Source organism: Desmodus rotundus, chromosome 7, assembly GCF_022682495.2.
Source record: "Desmodus rotundus isolate HL8 chromosome 7, HLdesRot8A.1, whole genome shotgun sequence".
Lineage (NCBI taxonomy): Eukaryota > Metazoa > Chordata > Mammalia > Chiroptera > Phyllostomidae > Desmodus > Desmodus rotundus.
The window spans coordinates 98,065,633-98,092,190 of record NC_071393.1 but is presented as its reverse complement, the minus strand read 5'-3'; the positions used below and the strand labels follow the sequence as shown (position 1 = coordinate 98,092,190).

At 41.6% G+C, this 26,558-nt stretch overlaps 1 pseudogene; it reads right to left on the bottom strand.

Moving 5' to 3' along the window:
• Nucleotides 1-356: 356 nt before the first annotated feature.
• LOC112310998 (nuclear pore complex protein Nup88 pseudogene) lies at nucleotides 357-21,914 on the bottom strand (annotated as a pseudogene).
• Between the last annotated feature and the right edge of the window lie 4,644 nt (nucleotides 21,915-26,558).

Genomic DNA, 26,558 nt, shown 5'->3' with positions numbered 1-26,558 from the left:
TGTCCTTTTGTGTTTGGCTTATTTCACTTAGCACGATTTTTCAAGGTTTATCTATGTCATAGCATGTATTAGAATTTTATTCCTTTTTATAGCTAAATAATATCATATTCTATGCATATACAACATTTTGTTTATCAACTCATCTGCTGATAGAACGTTGGGTTATTTCTGCCTTTTTGGCTATTGTGAATAACGCCACTACAAACATTGGTGTTTAAGTATCTATTTCAGTCCCTGTTTCAATTTTTTAATCCAAATGCCTCTTTATAAATTAAGTAATGCTACCTGTTTGTTTTACAATATGAATTTAAGCCTTCACTTGTTTAACTTCAGGCATGACTGTGTTCTTGGTGGTGTCAGAAATTTACACAATGTCAGATATCATTAACTTGCTTCAGCATTTCTCCTATGTGTTCGCCCTCCACCTTCAGGATGAACTTTGGTTAGTAGGTGTTGAGAGTAATAGTGGGTCTTTGAGGAGTCAGTACCTTTTCCATCTTTTGCTGCTAATAGTCTTTTTTTTTCATAATAACCTGTTTGATGGCAGAGACCAAATGTCAAATGGCGCAGGTATTAGCTGTAATTCTTTCTTTATTTCTATCTCACTATCAGAGAGATCTGGGAGCTGAGAATAAAAACTGTGAAGTACTTTATTCATCCTGTTCATGATATATTCTTGTTTTTTCTTGACTTCCTCATATTTGTCAGCTAGGTGCTCAGTCATTTTTCATAGACTTTTCCTCTCCTCTCGAGATCTTCTAGTTGTTTCTTTTTTTGGTCACATAATAATGTGACCTTCCGCTGAGTCGCTTTCTTTGCCAAGTGCTGTTTAGAATGTACTGTTCTCTGAACACCTGGATGGCTCTGCTGATGAGCTGAAGACATTCTTCGGGAACCACATCTTTTTCAGATGATTTAAAAAATGCTAGATTTTCAACACTGTGTTGCAAAGTGCTTCTAATGTATTTTTCAAAGGAATTGGGGTTTTAGCCGGAATTCAGAGGGAATACTCTACCAATTCAACTTTTTCTTGGGTACAAAGCAGGGGACGAAATGCTGGATGTATTGTGCTTAATAAAGGTCTTATGAGGCATTTGAGGTACTGGTGGTGCAGATCATCGCAGGCCCAGAACCTTTGAATTGGAGCTGGCTGCCCACATGGCAATGCTTCATACAAAGGACACATTCTCCAGAGCATTTCTGTTCAGTAGCAACTTCCCAGACTATCCTTATCTTCTTTATCTGATCCAAGACCTTTCGGAAGTTTATAAATCCAGGTTGGCCCAACACTGTACACCAGCTCCCTGAGTCCAGTTGTATCTTGAGGGACACTTGGGATTTCTGTAAGATTGACTGGACAAGAAAAGTCAGAATCAAAGAGGGATCATCCTCTACAAATGCCAGTTTCAGGGCAACCTCCAACTCAGCACACTCCAACACATGCAGAGAAGGAATGAAGTCGGCCCTGCAATCCCAGGACTTCTCTGATGACTGGTCATCTTCTTCCCTTTGCAGCACAACACAGCAACACAGCATCCCTGATTCAGCAGCAATCACGAAGAAGTTGGACACATAGGGTAAGCAGAGTATACCACAAGCATTATGACCGTAGTTATCTGCAGCTGCAAGATGCATGGGCAATGGACCTAACAGTTTCCTGATATTCCCAGGGCTGTGTAACACACTAACATATATAAGAAAAGTCTTCCCATTCTCACATAAGATGTACAGTGGGTATGCCACTACTTAATCTTTGCCTTTTTATCCAAATATATTTTTGGGGACTGCTGCCAATGGCCCAAAGTCAAATGCAACTGCTGTCTCTCCTAAAGATGTGGTGTATAACCTTCCTTTATTTGAATATTAGACTTTCCTCTTCTGCTTCTGACAATATGATGACCTCAGTGGGAGTCTGGGGCTCACATAGAGAGTAAATTCTTATTATGTTGTCTGATGTTCACAGCACTCTGTGGGGACCCAACATTTCATTTGGATATCAGGCAGCATGCTAGAGTCAGAGAGGTAGAACTGGTGAAAAATCTCAGCAATTGGAAGAGTACTATAGTTCACTGTTGATTTTCCACCTTCAAATTCAGAATTCTTTTTTTTTTTTGAGAGAGAGAGAGAGAAACATCAATTTATTGTTCCCCTTATTCATGCATTCATTGGTTGATTTTTTAAAGTATATTTTGTTGATTATGCTGTTAGTTGTCCCAATATTTCTACGTTTGCCCCCCTCTGCCCAGTACCCCCTTCCCTCCAGCAATCCCCCTCTTAGTTCATGTCCATGAGTCATGCACATAAGTTCTTTGGCTTCTCTATTTGCTATAGTATTCTTTTTTTATTGTTGCTTAATTACAGTTGTCCCCATTTTTTCCCCATTACTCTCCCTGCCCTACCCACCCATACCTCCCACCTTCAATCCTCCTCCTACCCCGTTGTCTATGTCCATGAGTCCTTTACATATGTTCCTCTGTTTCCCATACTATTCTCAAACATCCCCCTGTCTACTTTGTACCTATAAATTATGCTTCTTAATCCTTGTACATTTTGCCCCATTCTACCCCTTCCCCCTCCCTGCTGATAATCCTCCAAATGATCTCCATATCTAAGATTCTGTTCCTGTTCTAGTTGTTTGCTTAGTTTGTTTTTGTTTTTAGATTCAGTTGGTGATAGTTGTGGGTTTGTTGTCATTTTACTGTTCAGAGTTCTGATCTTCTTCTTTTTCTTAAATAAGTCCCTTTAACAATTAATTTAACAAGGGCTTGGTGGTGATGAACTAACTCCTTTAGCTTTACCTTGTCTGGGAAGCGCTTTATCTAGCCTTACATTCTAAATGATAACTTTGCTGGATAGAATAATAATCTAGGTTGTTGGTCTTTGCTTTTCATGACTTTGAATACTTCTTGCCAGCCCCTTCTTGCCTGCAAAGTTTCTGTTGAGAAATCAGCTGATAGTCTTTTTGGGAATTCTTTTGTAGGTAACCGTCTGCTTTTCTCTTGCTACTTTTAAGATTCTCTCCTTATCTTTAACCTTTGGCAATTTAATTATGATGTCTTGGTATTGTCCTTTCTGGGTCCAACTTGTTTGGGACTCTCTGTGCTTCATTGACTTATATGTCCATTTCCTTGGCCAAATTAATGTTTTCTTTAATTATTTTTTCAAAAAAGTTTTCCATTTCTTGCTCTTCCTCTACTCCTTCTGGCATACCTATGATTTGGATGTTGGCACTTTTGGAGATGTCCCAGAGTCTTCTTATTCTCTCCTCATTTTTTTGAGTTCTTGTTTCTTCATTTTGTTCTGGCTGACTGTTTATTTCTTCCTTATGTTCCAAATCATTGATCTGAACCCCAGCTTTCCTGCCCTTCACTGTTGGTTCCCTGTGGATTTTTCTTTATTTCTCTTAGTGTAACTTTCACTTCCTTCCTTATGCTTTTGCCCTACTCAAAGATTTCTATGAGCATCCTTATCACCAGTGTTTTGAACTCTGCATCTGATAGGTTGGCTATCTCTGTTTTGTTTAGTTCCTTTTCTGGGATGTGTTCTGTTTTTCCTTTGAGCCATAATTCTTTATCTCCTCAATTTGGCAGCCTCACCATGTTTGTTTTGTTTATTAGGAACAGCTGCTTTGACTCCCTGTCTTGGCATACCTGTTACATTGTATGGGGTGGAGCCTTAGGTAATTGCCGGGGCAGGGCAACCTGTTTCACTGCTTTGTGGCTCTATATGTGTGGGAGAGTTCGGAGAGGTGACAATGTCAATGCCTAGCTGCTGGAGGCTTGCTTGGCACTCACCCCATTTCCAGTTACTTCACCCACTTCCCATATGCAACTGGAACCCCTCTAGTGTTGCCCTGATTGTGGTTCCCAGAGTGGGTGGGTTTCCATACATTCTAGGACCATGAAGGCCCTTTAAATGGACTCTCCTGAGAGACCAGCATTTTCTTTTGCTGCCCTCATCCCCACTGGTTTTTACACCAGAAGTTATGAGGCTTTATTTTTCCAGCGCTGGAAATCTGGGCTGCACGGTCTGGTCTGAGGCTGGGATCGCTTGCTCCCCAGGTATCCCTCCCAATTTTTATCCATCACACATGAATGTGGGACTGCCTGTTCTGCCAGCCACCACCACTGCCATGCCACCACCACACCTCGTCCTCTCTGCCTGAGCTCCCTATCTCTGCCCCTCCTACCTGTCCAAATGAATATAGCTTCTTTAAATCTTTGGCTGTTGGACTTCCATACAGTTCATTTTCTGGCAGTTCTGGGTGTTATTTATTTTGAGATTAGTAGTGATCCTTCTTATGGTTGTGCAAGGAGGAAAAGTTTGTCTATATATACCTCCATCTTGACCAGAAGTCCCCAAATTCAGAATTCTTTCACCAACTTTTAAGTAATTCTAAACATTACAAGGGTCTTCCCAGAAAATATCCAGCCATGTACTATGAAAAATAGAGACATTTATTGAAGAAGATACAGGATAGAAGAAACACTGTACATAGGACAATGACGCCTCAGTCCCCTTCAAAGTAGGTACCTCGAGACCTCACACAGTTCTCTAATCACTATCAGCTGCCCTGTCATATTTTCTTGAATCTCATTGACAATCTGAAATGTCTTCCCTTTCAAAGGTGATTTTAGTTTTGGGAAAAGCCAGAAGTTGCAGGGCACCAAATCTGGGCTGTAAGGAAGATGAGTGACCTGGGTGATTTGACGTTTCACCAAAAAACTCTGCACAAGGCGTGATGCATGAGTGGGCACGTTGTTGTGATGAGGTTGCCAATCACCAGTTGTCCATAGCTATAATGTTCTGCATCAGTCACATAGTTTCCATGGAGGAATGTTCCAGCTTAACACAAAATTTGATGCAGATTTGTTGCTGTACTCGCTCAGTCATTTTGAATGTGATGGCCACACAGTACACATGCTCACTCAATGGCGTTTACTGTCCCCCCACCCCCTGCCTAGTACAATGAAGTCATCATTGTTCATGCATGTGCATTCCACTCCATTCTCCTTGGCTGCCAGGTTATATCGATGTTGCACAAACCATTCTCATTATATTAACAATGGCTGGACATTTTCCAGACAGACCTGGCTAAGTCTTTTTATTCCTATCAGTGCTACATGATGTTGTGTTAGACATTAGACTTGATAGATTTCAAACAGGCAGAATTATGCAAAGCAACTCTGGTTCTAAGAGGGGGAGGGCTCCTTACCAGCGCCACTGAAACTCAGAAGGCAAACCACTAAGAAAGAGATGTCTTCTCCATCCCACAGAAAGTTCTCCATTGAGGCCTAAGACCAGGTTTCTTGTCAGCAACGGGGGTGGCGGTGGTGATGATCAAAGCAATGATAAGAAGCTGGTTTCTCAGCCTCTGGTGAGCTCTGGATTTTAAGTCCCTCCCAGAGCTACAAGAACATGACATGGTTCCGTGTTTTCAATTCCTTTAGGAGAAATTTCTGGGTCATATGATAATCCTATGTTTAACTTTGTGAGGAAGCACTAACCTATTTTCCACAACAGCTGCACCATTCTACATTTTCATCAGCAATGCACAAGAGTTCTAATTTCTCCACTTCTTTGCCAATTCTTGTTATTTTCTGGCAGTTTTTGTTTGTTTTCCTTTTTTCTTTTTCTTTCTAATAGCCATCCAAAGGTTTGTAAAGCAATATTTCATTGTAGTTTTGATTTCCCTAATGACTAATAATGTTGGGCATCTTTTCATGTGCTTTTGGCTATATGTTTATCCTCTTTGAAGAAATATTTAAGTTTTTTGCCCATTTAAAAAAAAACAACAGCAATTTATTATTTCTCACAATTCTGAAGGTAGAGTGGGGATAATTCTGTTGGCTGGGGTCACTCATGCAGCTGCATTTATTTGGTACCTGAGCTGGGCTGGAAGAGCCAAGAAGACCTCACTTATGTTCTTTGCCCATTTTTAAATTAGGTTGTTTTTGTTTTTCTGTTTTTGAGTTAGATCAATTTTTAATATATTCTGGATATTAATCCTTTATCAAATATGTGATTTGCAAATATCTTTTCCCATCCTGTGGGTTGTCTTTTTACTCTCTGAATACTGACTTTTGATGCACTAAATTTTTTAATTTTGTTGAAGCCCAATTTTTCTTTTTTTTTTGTCTCTGCTTTCAATGTCATATCCAAAAATAATACCAAATCCAATGTCATAAAAAATTTCTCCTTTGTTTACTTCTAATTTTATAGTTTAGCTCTTAAGTTTAGGTCTTTTTTCTATTTTGAGTTGGTTTTTATATATGGTATAAGGTCCAATTTCATTCTTTTGAACATGGATATCCAGTTTTTCCAGCCCTATTTGTTGAAAATATTGTCTTTTCCCCACTGAATGGTCTTGACACCTTTATCAAAAGCATTTGATCATATATGCAAGAGTTTTCTGCTAGACTCTCTATTCTATTCCATTAGTCTATTTTGTCTGTCTACATGCCAGTGCCATGCTGCTTTGATTACTGCAGCTTTGTAGTAGGTTTTTAAATCAGGGAGTGTGAGACCTTCAACTTTGTTCTTTTGCAAGATTGTTTTTGACCACTCAGGGTCCTTTGAGATTCCACATGAACTTTAGAATGGGTTTTTCTATTCTGCAAAAATAGTGCTGTTGGGGTTTTAGTTTTCACTGCATTCAATATGTAGAGCAATTTGGGTAGTATTTTTATCTTAACAATATTAAGTCTTGCAACACATGAGCACAGTATGTCTTTCCATTTATTTACATTTTCTATATTTTTTCTCAGCAGTCTTTTATAATTTTCAGTGTACAAGTCTTTAGCCTCCTTGGTTAAAAACTTATTCTTTCCCTGACTGGTGTGGCTCAGTTTGTTGGGCATTGCCCTGCAAAGTGAAAGGTCACCAGTTCGATTTCCAGTCAGGGCACATGCCTGGGTTTCAAGTTCGGTCCCCCCTTGGGGCATGTACAAGAGGCAACCAGTCCATGTTTCTCTCTCACATCGATGTTTTTCTCCTCTTTCTCCCTCCCTTCTCCTCTCTCTAAAAATAGATAAATAAAATAGTTTCAAAAAATTATTCTCAAGCATTTATTCTTTTTTAATACCATGGTAAGTGGAATTATTTTCTTAATTTCCTTTTCAGATTTTTTTATTGCTAGTGTATAGAAATATAATTGACATTTGTGTGTCAGTTTGTATCCTGTGGCTACTAAGTTTATCAGCTCTAGCTGTGGTGTGTGTACACACAAGTGTGTGAAATCCTTAGGATTTTCTACATAGAAGATTATGTCATCTGTGAACAGAAATAATGTTACTTTTTCCTTCCCACTTTGGATGCCTTTTATTTCTTTCTAATGCTTAATCATGCTGGCTAGAACTTCTAATATTATGTTGGAAAGAAGTGGGTACCCTTGTTTTGTTCCTGATCTTAGGAGAAAAGCTTTCAGTCTTTCATCATTGAGTATGATGTTAGCTGTGGGTTCTTCATTTATGTGCCTGGGGCGTGACTGTCCACCATGACCTGCCCAGTTAGGAATTTATGATCAGATCACCCTGTGAGGTTACTTCCCTACAATCACTTTGCCCACAGGAGGAACCAGGGTACGCTTGTGTGCAGCTTCACCTGACTGTAGCAGCTCCCATTCAACTAGCTTCTTCCCACAGTTGTAGCAGGTCTGCAACCACTAGAGTTCGGCACAAGCCCTCAGTCTGAAAGAGTGAGAGGAAGAGGTATTCTGTGCAAAATGCCATGCAGGGGAATCAGATGGCCAGGGGCCAGGTCCCTCTCTGAGCTCTGGGCCAAGTGGATGGTGCTGTGAGCAGAAAGAGGAAGCTTCTTGGCACAAATTAATGTGAGGTTTCTCTCACTAAAATATTTTCTTAATCTGCTTATGCACAAAGATCACAGACAATGAAAAAGTGTCATCAGACTTGTAATTAGGCAGGAAAAAAAATTTCCTACAGGTTCCTTTGCTTCTGAAACTTAGTCTTTCTTCTCCTCACCCCCAGCTTTCCTCAGGCACTAGTCCATGTTTCCAGTAAGAAACTTGTTTGGCTACTTGTGCAGAAAGAGGAATTGACTTAATATTTGAACACTCAACTGACTGGTTCTCCTTGGGAGCAGCAGCCAAGTGAATATCTAAGAGAAGGAACAAGAGAAGAAACAAAATGGCGCCAGGCAGGAATGCGGAGTTCCTCAGTCACCCTGCAACACCCTGGATGGGCACACAGCTCATACCCTCTCACCTGATGAGTCACACCTCCCACACCCAGCGAGGTGTTGAAACATGGAGTGAGACCTGAATAAAATAGTGAGAACAAGTCAAGCAGGTAAAACACTCCCCTGCTGTCCATCTGATAAAATGCTGTTCCGTGCTCCAAAATGGAAGGAAGACAGAGGAAGGTTTTCAGTGATACAAAGGTTTTTAGAATCTTGCAGCAGCTAGGGATCTTCAAGCAGTGAGGCTTGAAGACTTTTAGTCCCACAGACATGCCCATCTTTAAACACAAAAGTGCATGGAAGCTCTGAACAGAGTTTTTGTTTGTTTTGTGTTAAGGGGAGGGGTATTTCTACAGAGCTCTCAGCCTTGAAGAGATGATAAAAGACAATTTGGAAGATCTGAGTTGCCTTTTCCAAATACAAGGTGTAGGTAAATCAACATTTACACTGTTCCTATTTCTACTTTTCCCCCACCTTTCACCTCATTCCTGTGAAATTGAGAAGAGGCTGTGATAACAGCATCCCAGCCATTTAGAACTGGCTCAGAGACTAAAGGCCTAAAAGAGGCTATAACCTTAACAAGAAAGGCTGTGATTAAGAATCCAAAACTTAAGACCCAATGTTCAAATATCCTCAGCTACTGTTAGATCAGAAACATTATTTCTCAAGGTAGAGAAGGGTGACTGAAAAACTCCATGGCCTTGCAAAGTGCATTTACCTCCCAGAATGCTGTAGCCTAAGCTCTGATCTTCATGAACACAGAGATCCCTCTGCCTCTTTATAAATAGAAATGTCCCAACTAAACTTGCACTATTCATCATCATCGTGCTGGTTATGGTCAATAAACATGTATGGGGCATCCACTTGGCCAGCGCTAACCCGACCAGACCTATCTCAACTTCCCTGAACCATCACTTGGATGGTGAACATATCCAAGAGCACTGCTCCATCACTGATCTGGAATTATAACCTTTGAAATTTGTGTATAGTCATGTGACACAAGCTTTCATTGTAAGTAGGCACAAAAATAGAGGCTTATAATGAGCTCTCTTGGGAGGCAAACGTATGGCAGAGCAGAGCTCAGCAGGAGAAAAGTCACGGCAGGTGATGAAGAAACACTGTGTGGAAGATGGGGAAGATGGGTACAGAGGTTGTCTGAAGTGTAGGCAATACACTGAAGTAGGGGATGAAAAGGGAGTCCTATCACTGCAGACCTTTCTAGGTAAAGTTCCGATCCACATTAGCATGTGGTTCTGAAAGAGTGCTTGCAATTCATCGAACACCACGCAGTCTTGGAAACCTGTGGTAGGCTGGTATGTAAGACACGTGATCCTGGACAGATAGATCACAGCTCCGTGAGGACAGCATTGTGTCTGATCGTGTCTCTGTCTCCAGCCCCATGTCAGCACCTGCCCCATGACAGGCTCTCATTTCGTGTTTCTTGAATCATATCCTTCCAGACCTCCCCATTTATTACTTTCTTAACCTTTTGACATCGAAATCTAAGACTAGAGGTCAACTTCAAACCCTCTTGTCTTTAAATTTAAGCACCCTGCCACTGTACATAGAACTGGCCTTGTCCAGGAGGAGTAGTAAGATACTCTGCTACGTGGACCTCTGCTGTGCCCTGGTCTGAGCCTGGCTGACCCCTGCTGAGGTTCTGGCCATCTTATTTTCAAAACGTTCCTCCCTTCCCTGGTGACACTCACAGAGGGAACACACAGCACCAGGACTTAGGCCCGGGGCCTGCCGCTGTCCACACTTTGCAACCTTTTTTCTCACTTTGTACGACTGTTCTTGCTACTCTCCTTCATATATTTGGAGACTGTCTCTTATCAGTTTGCTATAACTCAGATGATCTACTAAACACTCTTTGCTTGAATTATTAAAATTGAAGTTACAAGGGATATGAGTGTTAGTTAAACTGTAAAATTTTTGCCACCCCATTATTTTCGATGGTGGTCTAGGGGATGCAGAGAGAGGAGCCCTGGAGTTGCTACCAGCAGCATCGAGAAAATACTATGTTCTCCAGGAGTGTTTCTTCTTCCCCCCAAATACATGAAGTTGTATTTGCACCAGGGACAGAGCAGGATTTTCAGTGAACAAATCTTTTGGGAAGAAGGATGTTCAGCAAAACTGTCTTTAGAGCAAATTAACAATCCCATTCAGTTCTCCTTACACCTCATTTTTTCATGGTGAGATAAAGCTTGGGCAAATTATAATAGCTGTGGAGTTTTGGTGATTACACAATGCTTCACACTACATCGAATAACAATATGGTTTCCAAATTAGTCTGAGTACAGTATTTTATTACCTTCAGAACCCAGGAGCATCAGGAAGTATCAGTATGAACCCCAGCTTTCAAGCAGGTGATAATTTGGCTCTATTCTTTAAAAGCTCTTTGTAAAATGAATCAATAAACTAGTAAGTATACAATACTCCAAAATAAAATACAAGAGAAGCTCAAACCTGCTCAGAGAATTTTAACATACAGACAAACAAGTTAACATGATTTGTATCTTTTCCAAGCCAGCCCAGGAGCAGACTGGCAGGAAGGGTGTGGGGCCCTTTGACAGCGACAACGCTCGCAAGAGGAGCCCCCCAGAAGTCACCTGTTATGACAATGCCCTGGTGCCATACATTTTCTTCCCTTTGTCTTCAAGACTCCCACCCTGAGGAGAGCTCTCAAGGGGTTTTATGTAACGCACCCTGAAGAAATTGTTGTATTCATCATTGATCCCACCTCCAAAAAGCCCCGTTTCTGGTCACTCAGTGGCAGGAGAGAAAATACTCATCCGTTGCTGTAATTCCCGGAAGTAGTGCTGGAGAAAATATAACCAACCAGGCATGATGTTACCACGCTGACATGGGCACACCCACAGGTGAAGAGGGTTGCAGAGCAGAGTGTAGGAGGTGAAGCTCAGGTTTGTAGGAAAGCATGACCCCACAGAACTGCTGTGCCTTCAGAAGCTACCACATTGTAACTAAAGAGCTGGCCGCGATGTCGATGAACATTGTACCTTCTCTGTACTACACTGATCTGTTCACTCACAAAACTAAACTTGTAGGTTTTCTTCCCAAAGTATGTATGTATGTATGTATGTATATGTGTGTGTGTGTGTGTGTATCTGAAAAATTCAAAACAAGTTGCACTAAAAAGAAAACACTGGTTTGAAGAAAGCATTTTATTTGCATAATGTTATTATTGTGTTCATTCACTACCTTTATATGAGATAGACTGTTCAGTTAATTATTTTTATAATATTAAAATGCAATACATAAGAGGAGAATTGCAGTAAAAAAGAAAAAGCAAAACTACAAGTTGTGGTAACAGTAGCTGGTGGTGATGGTAAATTTCAGCCCATTAGAAAAGTTTCTCTTGATTCCTTTCAGCCAAACTTTATCAAACATCCTTGTGTACTGAACGAACACTATGCTAGATGCTTTGGGACTAAAGAAGGCAGTGTAATAAATGGTCTATGCCCTCGAGGCATTTTTAGTTGAATTGGAAAGAGCAGTGATACATAGATATAGGTACAAAAATCACGGATTCCAGGACAGGAGTTGTGTGATGGTCAGGAGCACAGACTTGGAGCCAGATGGCTTTAGTTTGAATCCTAGCACTACCACTCAAGGACAAGATTAGAGAAAGGCACTCACTTCCAGCACAAAATTTAATGCAATATTTTAAAAAATCAAATTAATGCAAGAACTCTGATGTGCAGAATAGCAAAAGTTCAAATAAAGATGGGTTCCAACAATGCTGTGCCAGGTCATATTGGAGCCCAAAGCCAAAGGAAAAATGTACGTCCCTTTGTACATGGTTCAGTGTATGTTTTAATGGTTGATTTTTTCCCAGGACATTAATGTGGTTGATAAATGGGGAGAAAAAGCGGACAACTGTAATTGAATAACAATAAAAATTTTTAAAAAACATTGAAAATTATAAAGTAGGTGTTTAAAACATTGAGTTTAAATACTTAATTTTACCCCAAATAGAATTTGTTATAATTTTATTTTTTTGGCTTTCATGGAGCAAACTCATCACTCACTAGCTCTGTAATCCCGGGTGAGTTGCTTGACTTCACTCAGCCTTTGTTTCATCTTCTGTAAAACATGGTAGAGGAGACCATGCTAAAATCTCACAGGGTCGTTGTGAAGATTAAATGATTTATTGTGTGTTAAGCACTTACAATAGCACCCTGCACATAGCAAATTCTCTTCAAAGTAAGCCATTGTTATTGCTGTATCTATATTATATAGACAATGAAAGTGTTAGAAGATCAGAAATGAGAAGTCAGTTTTAGCAAGATGATTGAAATGATTTGTCACTCATTGTCTGATACATCATCACCTAGCTCTATGCTTACCACTCTATACGCTGGTCTACTATAGCTCAAGTCCCATAACTGGCACGTGATACATTGTAGGGAAGGTGGGACTTGAACTGATTTGCCTTGAATAAATAAATATTAAGAATAGAACTAGAGATGATGGAAGAGGGTATGATGACTTTAAGTGTACTAAGTTTAAATTACTAGCAACATACCCAATGTTGCTAGTAATGGAAATATCCATCAGTCATATGGAAATGTGATTTAGCACATGGAAGAGAGAGAGAACCAAAGTGTAAATTTGGGCATAATTCACATGGTTTTGACAGGAGAATTGCATAAGCAGATGCCATCTCCAAGGGAGAGGGTGTGTACAGAGAATAGCAAAGAGCAAAGGACTAAGTTGTGGAGACAGTGACTGGATGAGTCTGAAGGGGAGCTAAGAAAGCCATCTGGGAATTCAAGATGATTCTCCTGAAGCAGGAGCCTCAAATCACATAACATCTCTCTAGCTCCTGAAACAACTCTCTGAAAAACATGAAAATGACCTTGAATAAGAAAGACCAATCACTAAGGGGCTCATCCTAAAATATTTTGTTTCTTCTGAAACTTCATGAAAATTCACAAGAAACATTCAGCAGTTAGAATACACTTTAACATCATATATTTACTGCTAATTAAAATCTATACAAGAGATGTTTCTAATAAGACAAGTAAAGGACAAAGTCATCAACTGCTTTGAAAAGCTGGAGAATTTAACTCCCTCCCCTCATGCTTTCCTCTTAATATGGAACACTTTATATGGCTCCTAATTTGTAAATTGATTATTCTTCAAAAATTCATTTTTAAGCCAGTAATTGGAAAACATCAGCAATGTGGCTTGGTTCCCAATCCACCTTGCAAATACTCATTTTTCCCACAATGCCCCTGAACCACATTATCAATAGTTCTCTTACTCCCTACTTACAATGTGGTTTCTGTAACAATCCTCATACTAGATGGTTTGCCTATTTACTGATTTCCTCCACAAATTCCTTGAGGGCAGAAGCTGGGCTTTAAGTACCTTTGTATCCTTAGCACTTAGCACTCTGCCAGACTGACATATGGTAGACAATCAATAAATATATATTAAGTGAATAAGAGAACAGAATTCTGAGCTCTCTGTCAGTCTTGTCAGTGGGGTATGTGGGTTTGGAGAGAGAAGACACTTGAAGTCATTAGGGAAGGGACGGTGGCAGTTGGGGTAACCCCAAGCACAGGGCATGTGGAGAGGGCCTCAAGAAACACAGGAACAGAAATGTATAAAAGACACTTATAAGCCACTTATAAGCTCATAGAGTATAAATTGGCATGATATACACCGCTTGTTGCCTGTCTAAATTTACCCCTTCTTTCCTTGGGAAAAGAGAGATACAGTTCCCATGGCCATGTGCTGTGCAAAGGGCACCTGGGTTTAAGACCCAAGGGAGTGGTCTTGATTCAATTCCAGCCAATGAAACAAGAGAAGAAATCTTCTGGGGTGAGGCATAGTTCTGGGAGAAATTCTCTTGCTATTAAGAAAAGATAAGCAAGAAGAAACCATTCTTTTCCTCTCACTCTGGAAATCCTTTTTTTTAAAAAAAGATTTTATTTATTTATTTTTTAGCGAGAGGGCAAGGGAGGGAGAAAGAGGGAGAGAAACATCAATCAGTGCGTGCCCCATCTAGGGAATGAACCTGCAACCTGGGCCGTGCCTGACCAGGAATCGAACTGGCGGCCTTTCGCTTTGCAGGTCAACACCCAACCAACTGAGCCACACCAATGAGGGCTCACTCTGGAAATCTTGATGGTTACAAGTGCTTTAGCTGTCTTGGGACCATAAGGGGAGGAGCCAACACATAGAGGGTAGTAGAGGGGAATGAAGGACCAAATGTGGGTCTTCTATGATGTCACTGAGCCCTTGGATTGACCAGCCCTAGACCTAAGCTACCTCTGGCCTTGTTAAATGGAACATAAATCCTGCTATGGTTTAAGCCCGTCTGAATCAGTTCTGTGACTTGAACGTAGTAGTAGTTATGATTTTATGAAGATTTGCTCCCCCACCTACTTCCTAGTGACTCATCAGTTTTACCAGGATCCAGGTTTCATACATGTGGAATAAACTAGACCTGTAAATTCCCAAAATGTGGGTTCTTTGCTTCTTGGAATCAGCGTATAAAATGAACTTTAAAATTTTGGCAAATGCTTATCTTAAAGGTATCAGTGAATTATTAGGCTTACCTGCTGGCAGAGATATGTCACCTAGGCCACCTTACTACCCAAGATTGAAGTGGATTCTATTCAAAGGAACAGCTGGAACATGGGACTCAGTAAGAAGCTTGATTGTGGATTATGTGCTATTTCACTTATAACACAAATATTTGTTCCTAGCTAGAGTAGAAGTCCCATATTAATTAGAGTTAGAAACGCTGACTTGTTTTCCAGAATGTAGACAAGAAACACTCCTCATTCCTGACTCTAAAAAGTTAGGGTGTGAAAGGAGGGAGTGACATTATTCATACCCAAATAGATTGCATCTTTTATGAAGTTTAAGGAATCACAGAAGATAATGACACCAAATACAATTAATCCTTCTACTAGGCAGCCCACAGACTTTCACACTTGTATTTTATCTTCCCCTCATTAATCTTACATTTTATTGGCAAAACTTTAAAATCTATTAATTTGTTTTTATTCCTCCTACCCTACCCACCGCCCTTTTGATAGGTTCTGGGCCTCCTTGTTTCCAAGGAGGTTTGTGGCAGAGCAGAAAGCACAATTTGCCCGTGAGACAGCTTCCTCCTTCTTTTTTTTTTTTTTTTCTTCAGAATCTGGGCGTGGGGGTTTGTAAGGGAAACATGAGGAAAGTGGGATGTTCATCACGCTAAAAGATTCTTAGAGACAGGAAAGAGGGACAGAGTTCTCTGGGATCCTGAAGCTTTAGTGACAAGAGCCATCTCCTTAATAGTGCCCTAAGGAGGTAACCAAATCTTCAAAAGTTTATCTCTGTGGTACACCAAGGGAGATAAGACTGTAGTCAGTAGCCTCGCCAAAGATTCCCATGCTTACAGTGCCACAGGGGAGCAGACAGCCTATAGGCTTAAAGGGACTGCACTAGCCAGGACAATGGGTGACTCAGCAGTCACTAAGACAGTCCAATGACTGGTGACCAGAGGGCCTCTCCCATATCTTGACACTTTGAGACCCTGGGCTTCCAAACAACCCTTGTGGTGAGGGGGCTTTGGGGCCAGTCAAGTATACTTGGGAATATATTTCCTTCTTGCTGTGTAGGAAAAGATGAAGTTGAAGCTAGGTTGATTTATACACATGAAAAACTTAGTATCTCTTGCCACCTAGGTCTGTGGCCTGGGATTCCCACCAGCAATTGTTGACTATTTAGAACCCATACTCAATGAAATTTTTTTCCATCGTTGGTTGTGTCCATTTTGGGAACATGCTAGCTCCTCTCATGTTTGCGTCCAGATTCCAAACAGAGACCAACCAAAAGTACTGGAAACACCTCTTTAGATTTGAGGACAGAAACTTCAGGTGGCCCAATCTAATTCTTGGTCGCAAGCAACAGAAGCCAGCCTTGGCTAATTTTATCTAAACTGGAATGTATTAGAAAGATACTGACTAGTTCACAGATTGGATGGGAGGGCTGGAAACCAAGAGAGAATGGGCAGTAAGCATCATAGTCAAGGTCATGCCACAGGACAATCTGCCCCTGCTGGTACCCCACTGCTGCCCACAGGGTGACACTGGCAACATAAGTGGCTTCTGAAATATTCTTCAATATTTGTTTCACTCCCTTGAATTCAAAGGCCCAGAGAGGAGGGACGAGCCTGAGTCTTGCACCAAACACTGGATGTCTGGAGTAGGGAGAGGGCAATCACCCCTGGTCCAATAACCTCCCCAATACCACATGCAGTGGGGAATTCCCTACAGATGAAAGGGGGATGCTGAACAGAACACAAACCAGCCAGACAAATGCCCACCATGTTCACAACCACTCATGGAAAACAAAAGGCTGTTAAAGTTCTGAAAGCTCCAGCTTTAAATTAACTACCTTGGAAATGTAGTCACCTTAGTTCCTGGAATCAAGCCCTGTAAAAGCTTTATGCAGGCTCATAATTTCACTCTCAGATCAATTTGTAAGCCCTGACTCTGAGTCCTGCTGTGTACTTTGCCCTGCTCACTGGCCCTGGATTGCTTCTTCTGTTGATTTTAGATTACTGCAGCAACTCCCGGGCTCTGGGACTGAAACACTCACCAGGCCTCTAAGTGCAGAACAACCTCTTCACTTCACTTCTCACTCCTCACTTCTTACCTCCACCCTGAATGTACTTGAGTGCTGTTGACTTCCTGGTATAGTGAAGAGGGAAAATAAACTTAAGGACCATAGGTTGAGAAGGCTATTTTTATCTCCTTACTTGCAAGCAGAATGAAATTCTCAGAAAAATAGGAATATGGCCTATTTTTTAAGCTCTTCAGAAGCAGGAAAACACTATTCTTGATATACCCAACCACAAATAAGATACAGGCTGTATTTGAGGATTCAGTAGAAAACGAAGAACACTCATTAAAAACAGGAAAAAAAAGGTCCTCACAGACTGTCTCCAAATCCGTTCACGTGCACAGGAGGAATACGTCCAAGAGATCCTGACAATGGCGGGGGCACATCACTCCCACATCTACAGCTGCCCCTCGCTGCTTTGCGAGCTTTGAGCGAGGGACACAGTGAGCAGGCAGAGCCTGCGTTCCTTCTGAGGCGGGCAAGAAGGCCTCTCTCGCATCTGGCAGCACTGGATGGAAAAAGCCTCAGGATACGTGTCTGACAAAAGAATCTCCTATTTTCTAGAGGTCCCTTGGTCTCCAGGACATGACGTGTACACATGCTCCCGAAAAGGAGAAACTAAATGAGGTCTAAGGGCACATTGAAACCCACAGCTGTGCAATAGCGAGTGCCACTGAGCCTTAGAAAGTTTTATGAGCCATAAGTGACCAATGCTTAGTAAATGTTTATTAGCCAATTTTCTTTTAAGAAGAAAATGTTGGGAAATTTTACATAAAGGCAAAATCTTTCCAATGCTTCTGGTTCTAATTTTCCTTAATTTTTTCACTTAGTTTGCTCCATATTTAAGGGTCATGTGTTGCTAGTTTGGCCAAAGGAAGGGCAAAGTCCCCCCAGGCTGTCCACCGTTCCCAACCAGTGTGTAACGAATGTGCCAATTAGCAGGACCTTGAGAGCCACGGCACCACTGGCCTCCAAGTTGGCCACTGGCCAAGAATAAACAGGTTCTGGCCGGCCATACCCGAGGTTTTGAAAGCTACTTAGTGCCTATCCTGAGGTGCAGTGTGAAGCCTGGACAAGAACAGGCAAGCTTCTGCTGAATTCTGGGGATGCGTGGGATAAGCCTGCTCTGGGCGTCCTCCAAATTAGGCTCTGCAATGGGAAACCTGTGGCAAAGGTAAGAAGTCCCAAAGAAAACAGAAGAAATTTTAAAATTCTAAGGGCTCCACTGAGATGCAAAAGCCTTTATCTCCTCCCCTTCCTTGGTCCTTCTCCCACGGCTGATCACTCTGAGAAAGAAGGTGTTTCTGCCTCTTGTAGCAGTAGAAACATTAAAACAAAGGAAGAAAGTGAAACTGTGTATTTGTCTCATTTTCACCAGATGCGAAGCCAAAGTTATAGCATTTATAACTATTATATAAACTGTAAATGAACTATATGATATTGAAACTCCTCACATTTTCCTAAATATGATTGACATTGACTGAAGGTCATGGAATGGGGACTTTGTATAACTCACATCTATTTCTTTCCATTTCTTAGCTGTCACATTCATCCTGTAATAAAAGGCTTTCTAGCCTATTATTACTTCAGGAACACTAACATTTCTCAGGGGACCTCCCTGCCCCAAGGAGGTTTTACTCGATCTCCAAAGAAGATATAACATTCTTAAAGACTGAGTCAGTTTGTCAGATTAGTTAAGGCATAAATTACTTAGCCATCGATCTTTACATCTATCAGAGGTGCATAGATTTGCTATATTAGATCAAGTTCCACGTTTGAAGACAAGCCTTCAGCTGGTCAGAAACTCCCAGCATGAGTTTAATAAGCAGTGGTGGAGACCCTCATAGTTCCATGGCTTTTGGTGTAAGCCATTGGCTTTTGATCATGACGTTTCAGGCTTCAGAAGGAAGTGAAAAATGCCTTATATTTCAAAATGGAAATGTATTCTCTGAGTTCCACAGAGTCTAGGTGCATAATATATTGTCGTTTATAAAGACCTCCCAAACTCCACCAGTGTTCCTTTCGTGCTCAGCCTCCTGCTTCATTGAGAAGGGAAAGGGCATCAGGACTGATAATGCCCACAATTACTCTCCTTTCTACTTCTTAACTTATACTTTCAGTCATGCCCTTCCCTCTAGCTGAAGGGATGTGGACCCCTTCCAAGACTTACCATGGAGCCCCTGGGACTACCCTCACCACCCCGAAACCTCAAGTCATCAATAGGCCCCATTCTCCTCTTTCTTTAATTTCTTTCTTGACACGAATTCCCCCTTTTCCTCTTTGGCTTAAGAAACACGGTCAACACCCTTCATCTTGAAAAGCCTCTCAGTTCTACTTCTCACCTTCTCACCTGCCAATCTTTTTGAATCTAGTGTCTTCTTCTCTCTCACCAGTCACTCATACCTCACCCGACTGTCCTTAATACTTGCCTTTCTCAACTTCTGTTTTCTCCCTTGGATATTTACATCTGTTCTCATGGTTTCACATATAACTTATAAACTGATAATTCCAAAGATCTATCTTTATCCCTAAATTCTCTTCTGAGTTCCAAACTATTTCAAAGTGCATATTGGCCATACCCACCTGGGTATACTACAGGCACCTAAATAAAGCAGTCTAAATCAAAACTCATTCTCTGATCCACCTCTTCTTCTCAAACCCACACATCCAGAAAATGCCTGCATTTTATCAACCCAAGAGGTATTTTCAAATATCAGAAATTCTCTAAACAAGAAAAGATTACTTTTACATTAAATAACCCCAAAGGTACAGAGGAATATGGGGGAAATCTGTGACATCCATAAAAAGAAAACCAAAGAATGATCTAAAATATTATTGAATAGAGAAACCCCAAAGGTGTATAAAAATATATTAAAATAGTGAATTAAAGTGGTGTCTGAGAGTCAACGAGTAAGGATCAGACATGTCTGACAATTAAGAAGTCATTAACTGATGGTGCTTGCTTGGACTTAATTTGCTTAGTCCTACCATTTCCAATTGAAATGATCAAAGGACATCATTACCCGGAATATGATATCACTGTTGGCGAGGTGGATTTGCCTGTGGGATCTGCCCAGCACAGCAGGAAAGTTTGCCTCTGGAAGAGCAAATGTGATTTGCAGCTCTCCGTGCTCACTTACGGTAAGACAGACACCACAGTAAGCAAACCCTGCAAGTACCAAGGGAAGAAGCCAGGAGAAGAGGGATATCAAAAATCTTCACTTAGCCCATGTGTTAAACAAAATCGCACACTTCATAAATTAAAGTCACTTATTATAAGTGACTCCAAGATATAAAAGAACTGGATTTAAAGAATATTCATCAATTCCCAGCTCTAATGTGTGACCTTTGGCAAATAACTTTTCTGAGTCAATTTTCAGATCTAAAAAAAGATGGTCTCACAGTTAAAAATCACTTGACAAAATCGAGCTCAGGCTCAAGAGAGATAGTTAAGAGTTTGAAATTCCCAGTCCTGCCAACTGACTTGTAGAATGCTCAAATATAATTTTCCAGTTGCCAAAAAATGAAAAAATGTTAGCTTACATTTCTAGGAAACGTCAGATGAGGCAACTTGGAAAACCCACCTGCTGTGCCTAAGCCTGAATCTAAAACAGTTAAGTGGTCCACTTTTCTCTGCACGTTGAGTTCTACTGAATTAATCTTGTTACAAGACGAAAGGCTGAGAGTAAATATGATGAATCACTCCTCCTACCCTGCCTGCTTGTCTGGTGCTAGCAGCCGTGCCCTGCTTTCCTTCCAACACAGCTCTAGTAAGGAGCCAAGCATCCGCAGCAAAGTGTGATCAACAGATGCTCGTTTCCATAATTGGCACTTTTCCAGTAGCCAACCCCAAATTTAATTAGCCACTTATCTGAAGCAAGGGAGGATTTCTAAAGCATTCTAGTAATCTGTGCTCATTCTCTCCACTGGTTCTTGCCCCAGTCCCACATGCCTCCTCACACAGAAGTTTTTGAAGCATGCATGTCAAGCACAGGATGTGTGCTAATTCTTTAGGTCAATAAATAATTCTCTAAAAATATTCATGAGATTTTCCTGCTAAGCACAAATAGTGATATCCCATTGAACTGAAGACCACGTATGGTACATGGAAAAGATACTGGCAAGGGAGCTGTACATGTAACTCAGTACTAGTGGGTCAGCGTTTTCCCCGAGTTAACTCACAACTCTTTTCCTGTGACCTACTCAGCACTGGGATCCCACCTGCAGCCCATCCCAGGGTCCCAGTGGCTGCATTCATTTCATACCACTTGAGCAATACCCTCATTCCACTCTTCGTTCTACTGGCCTGGTATTCAGTGGGTTCTGTCATAGCCCCAAATTCCTGGGAACAAAAGAACTACCTACACTTAGTCCTCTTTTTTTTTTTAATTTAAATGCATTTTATTCTTAGACAACTTACATGATATGTTTTTTTTCTTAAAAACAATGCCTCCACTCCAAATAAATCAGAGTAAAAATAAATGAAGAGCTCAAGATAACATCAGCCCCATTGTCCTAGTCCAGTGTGTGGATGAAAGCACCAGTTATGAGAGATCCAAACTGCCAAATTTGTTAACATTTTTCTATTTCTATACCATCCTTAAAGAAAATTATATACAGGGTCACACTGTCCTCACAGTTGTCCAGCAGAGCAACCATGCCATCTGGATTCACGTTGACACCCACATAGAACTGTAGGTCTTGAAATTAGCGAGGATGTGCTTGATTTGTTCTGCAGCCCCTGCCATAAAAGGCTTTGCTCTTTCTGGTCTCTGTTCTTCAAGTTTCCTTTGATTGATGTCGTGCGATCTTTGATGTACTTCTTGTATGCTGCTTTTATGAAGCTGGTTTGCTGCAAATTATGATTCACGACAATATCAACACCAGCGATTAGTGTGCTTTGTCCTCGGGGCCTTCCACGGAGGTATTTCCACCAAGAGGCGAGTCGTCAATGGTACCTCTGTCCTGCTGACCATCTTCCCCTCTACCTCCAAACACAGCCCATCTGCGATGTCCCGGATCTTGTAGCTATCGGAGAAAGTCTCATTATGGCTGATGAGGACCATGGTGGCGGTTGGGAGGAGACTACACCGGCGCCGCCGGCTGAGCTGGAGACTGGAGCTCTAGCGATGCAGCCTGAGCGGTGCTCTGTGGGCGGGGGAAATGGGCGGAAAAAGCTACACTTAGTCCTCTTGAGAACTATCTGCTGTAAGATGAGTTTTCCAGGAACTTGTGTGAGCATACGACTCCACAATTGCCTCACGGGTTTCTGTTGGCTCAGGGGGCTGGTGTCAAGCTGAAACAGAAACTACGTCCGCCTAAGGGGTACTGGCAGATGGTGTGGGAGGTTAGGCAGAGCAACACCTGCTGTGGCTATGTTCCTCTTGCCTGCTCAGCATATTTTGCCCTGTCTGCTGGGAGCAAACAAAACTCTTGGTGGTGGAGAACCCGCCCAGGTGGTTCCATCAGTGGACCCCCCCCTGGCACTCCCCATTTCTTCCAAGGCCACAGTGACTGAAGAAAGTTGGACCTATGATCCAGGTTGGTTGAAGGCCTCTTTGAAATTTGATTTCTCAAAAAAGACGCCCTGGCTGGTCACTGAGCTGAAAAAATGTGTCTTGCTCCCCACTTAAGAGAGAATCTGACTACCAGGTGGAGGCAGGGACCGTTCTATGCCGCACCATGTGAGCCCTGGATCCAGCCCTACCTGGAGCCAAGATTAGCCTGGATTTCATTTCCATGAATAATCAAGTCCTACTTTTACTAGGATGCGGTTCTTTCTCCCAAATCTTCCCTACTAATAAACACCTAACCTCATCTTCTCCCTAGCTTCTGCATGACTTATTTAGATGGTTATCTTCTTTCATTTTGTGGTCTTTGCCTCAAATTCTCCACATCATCCCCTGCAGCCCTTTAAACTCAGGCCAAAATCTAACTCTTATCGGGACACTTTCTATAGTAACCCATACTTTCCAAAGGCTTGCAGTCTTCGATGCATACATACATGGAGACGTCCCAGCCAGTAATCATACCCTGAGTACTAGTCCATGAGACCCATTCTCGTTGTAATACTATTCTTTAACCAAGAGGTTTTCATTGCTGAAGATTCTCACTTGCCTACTAAAAATGGGCTTCCATAATGAAATCCAGTAAGAATCCAAGGTGTGTGTATGGGTTTTTAAATAAAGGGTAATATTTTAAAACTTGTGTGTCAGGAAAGAAAACCCCTACGTGCACTTTTCATTATGACAATCTTATTTACTAGGTGTTTTTATCTCCCATTTTTAAAAAGAGGTGTAAATAAACTGCTCAAGGTCACACAGCTGATAAGCTAAAGTTGCCAGACTAACCGAATCCAAAGACCCTCTTCCCCCTGCACCCACCACACACTCGTCACACGCGTTTACCTTCTTGGAATGCCCTGACAAGGCTTCCTTTGGAATTGCTCTTCACAAGTAATTTAGGACTAGTAGGTCAGCACTTTACCTGGGTTAACTCACAGCTCTTCTACTGTGACCCGCCCGGCACTGGGCTCCCTCCAATGTGTTGCCAATCCCAGGTGTTCCCCGTGGTTGTATTCATGTAACTCCGCCTGAGCAGCATTACATTATTCATTTCAGTAATAATATCATACCCATGTTTAGACTTAAATGAAATATGCTTGTGTGGACAGATGAACATCCAAATCTGTAGAGAATTTTTATAAAAATTATTTGTGTCAAACAGAGGATATGCCTGGAAGCAAAATCTCAACAGGCTGAGAGAAATGCTTCTGAGAAACGACAGTTTGCACCATCTTTTATGCATTCGGAATTAAGGAGGAGACATAAGGAAGATTACATGAAGGTGGGAGAAAGCGAGACATGGATTGAATTACAAAATAGTTAAGATTTTGTGCTTTCTTGAGGGTGGTCACACTTTCACTTTAGAAGGAGGGGTCTGAAAAGGGGCATTTCAAAGCTGCGTTAACCTTGATGGACAAAAACAATGGACAGGGCTTGCTTGAGGCAAAGATAAGCCTTCTACTACAGAAGTTATGTGCCTGGGGCATGGCCCAGTTAGGAATTTATGATCAGATTATTTACTGTGATATTACTTTCCATAGAACCCCTTTTTGTTCATACTGGGTTATCTCCCTTCCTGGTTCACAGCAATTCTGAAGAAATAAAAACAGAAATGATTGTGAGGTAAAGGCTGACCACACATTGATAGATAATGGGTAGAGTTCAAAAAAGCTTGAAAAACTGTTAAAGGAAGACACAGGAACTTTAAATGTGCCCAGAATCCACCCTTCCCAAGGCTCTTCTTTGACTGATTCACAGACAGCCCTCAGGGCAAGGAGCACTCCTTCCATGGACTCTGAAGGAGAGCATCATCTCATGAAGTAGGTCCTCCTGGACACTGGGGGCAACACATAGCCCTGTAGAGTTGGCAAACATGAATCTACTAAAGAGCTTACATGGGGATTACGTAGGTATTCTTTTTACAAATACACAATCATCAAACTGTCTTTACAAATATATAAATTCATCTTGGCTCTTCTCTATATGGTAGTTTTGAGACCAGAAATCACATCTAATAAATCTAACTTCATAATGTATCACATGAGTGCTTGATGCCCAAATGTCTTTATTGCATAGATAATGAATTCTATTTCTTTCTGTGATGAACCAATTGTATTGGGTTGGCCAAAAAGTCTGTATGGTTTTTTTCCCCTGTAAAATAAAAGATACATTTTTCATTTTCACCAATAACTTTATTGATTTGGATATTTTGAGTATGGTGGCTATCTCCCATGTGGTAGAATATTGATTATTCTCAATTAATGTCTCAATTTGATCACTACCCACTTCAACTGGTCTACCTAAATGTGGAGCATCATCCAGTGAGAAATCTCCAGCACGAAACTTTTCAAACCACTTTTGACACATTCAGTCAGTCACAGCACATTCTCCATACACTGCACAAGTCCTTTTCTGCATTTCAGTTGCATTTTTACCTTTCTTGAAATAAAAAGCATAATATGCCAAAAATGTTGCATCTTTTCTTCCATCTTCAATATTAAAATAGCTACACAAAAATTCACCATTTTTTTTTTGTGTGTGTTTTTGCAATCAATTTTTTTTTAATATATTTATTGATTATGCTATTACAGTTGTCCCATTTCCCCCCCCACTCCACTCCATCCTGCCCACCCCCGTCCCTCCCACATTCCCCCCCTATAGTTCATGTCCATAGGTCATACTTATAAGTTCTTTGGCTTCTACATTTACTACACTATTTTTACCCTCCCCCTGTCTATTTTCCACCTATCATCTATGCTACTTATTCTCTGTACCTTTCCCCCTCTCTCCCCCTCCCACTCCCTTAATGACAACCCTCATGTTCTAGTTGTTTGCCTAGTTTGCTCTCATTTTTGTTTTATGTGTGGCCATTAATAACTGTGAGTTTGCTGTCATTTTTACTGTTCCAATTTTTGATCTTCTTTTTCTTAGGTAACTCCCTTTAACATTTCATATAATAAGGGCTTGGTGATGATGAGCTTCTTTAACTTGACCTTATCTGAGAAGCACTTTATCTTCCCTTCCATTCTAAGTGATAGCTTTGCTGGATACAGTAATCTTGGATGTAGGTCCTTGCGTTTAATCTTGGGTAATGTAATTATGATGTGCCTTGGTGTGTTCCTCCTTGGGTCCAGCTTCTTTGGGACTCTCTGAGCTTCCTGGACTTCCCGGAAGTCTATTTCCTTTGCCAGATTAGGGAAGTTCTCCTTCATTATTTGTTCAAATAAGTTTTCAATTTTTTGTTCTTCCTCTTCTCCTTCTGGCACCCCTATAATTCGGATGTGGGAACGTTTCAAGGCGTCCGGGAGGTTCCTAAGCCTCTCCTCATTTTTCCAAGTTCTTGTTTCTTCATTCTTTTCTGCTTGGATGTTTGTTTCTTCCTTCTGGTCCACACCATTGATTTGAGTCCCAGTTTCCTTCTCATCACTATTGGTTCCCTGTACATTTTCCTTTGTTTCTCTTAGCATAGGCTTCATTTTTTCATCTGTTTTTCGAATAGATTCAACCAAGTCTGTGAGCATATTGATAACCAGTGCTTTGAACTGTGCATCCGATAGGTTGGCTATCTCTTCGTCGCTTAGTTGTATTTTTTCTGGAGCTTTGAAGTGTTCTGTCATTTGGGCCATTTTTTTTTTTTTTTGTCTTGGCGCGTCTGTTACTTTAAGGGGCGGAGCCTTAGGTGTTCACCGGGGCGGGGTAATGCTGGTCGCTGTGCTGTGACACTGTACGTGGGGGAGGGGCCGAGTGGGAGCAATGGCGCCCTCCTCACTCTCCTCCGGATTTCAATCTTTCACTCCGATACCCACAATCAAACTGGGCCCCTTTGGTGCTGGTTCCCGAGTAAGTGGGCCTGTGCACACTCTAGGCCCCTGTGGGTCTCTCCAACAACCTCTTCTGTGAGGCTGGGAGTCTCTCCTGCTGCCGCCCCAACCCCCAGGGGCGCTTTCAATCAGAGATTTGAGGCTTTATTTCCCGGAGCTGGAGCCCTGGGTTGCACAGTCTGCTTTGTTGCCCGCCGTTCGTCAGGTTTATCTGTGGGCGCATTTGGTGCCGCGCGGGGTGCTACCCGCTGCTCTGCCTGCCCCACTCTCCGCCACTCTGAGTCCGGCCCTCTCGGTTTATCTGCGCAGATGTGGGGCCGCAGGG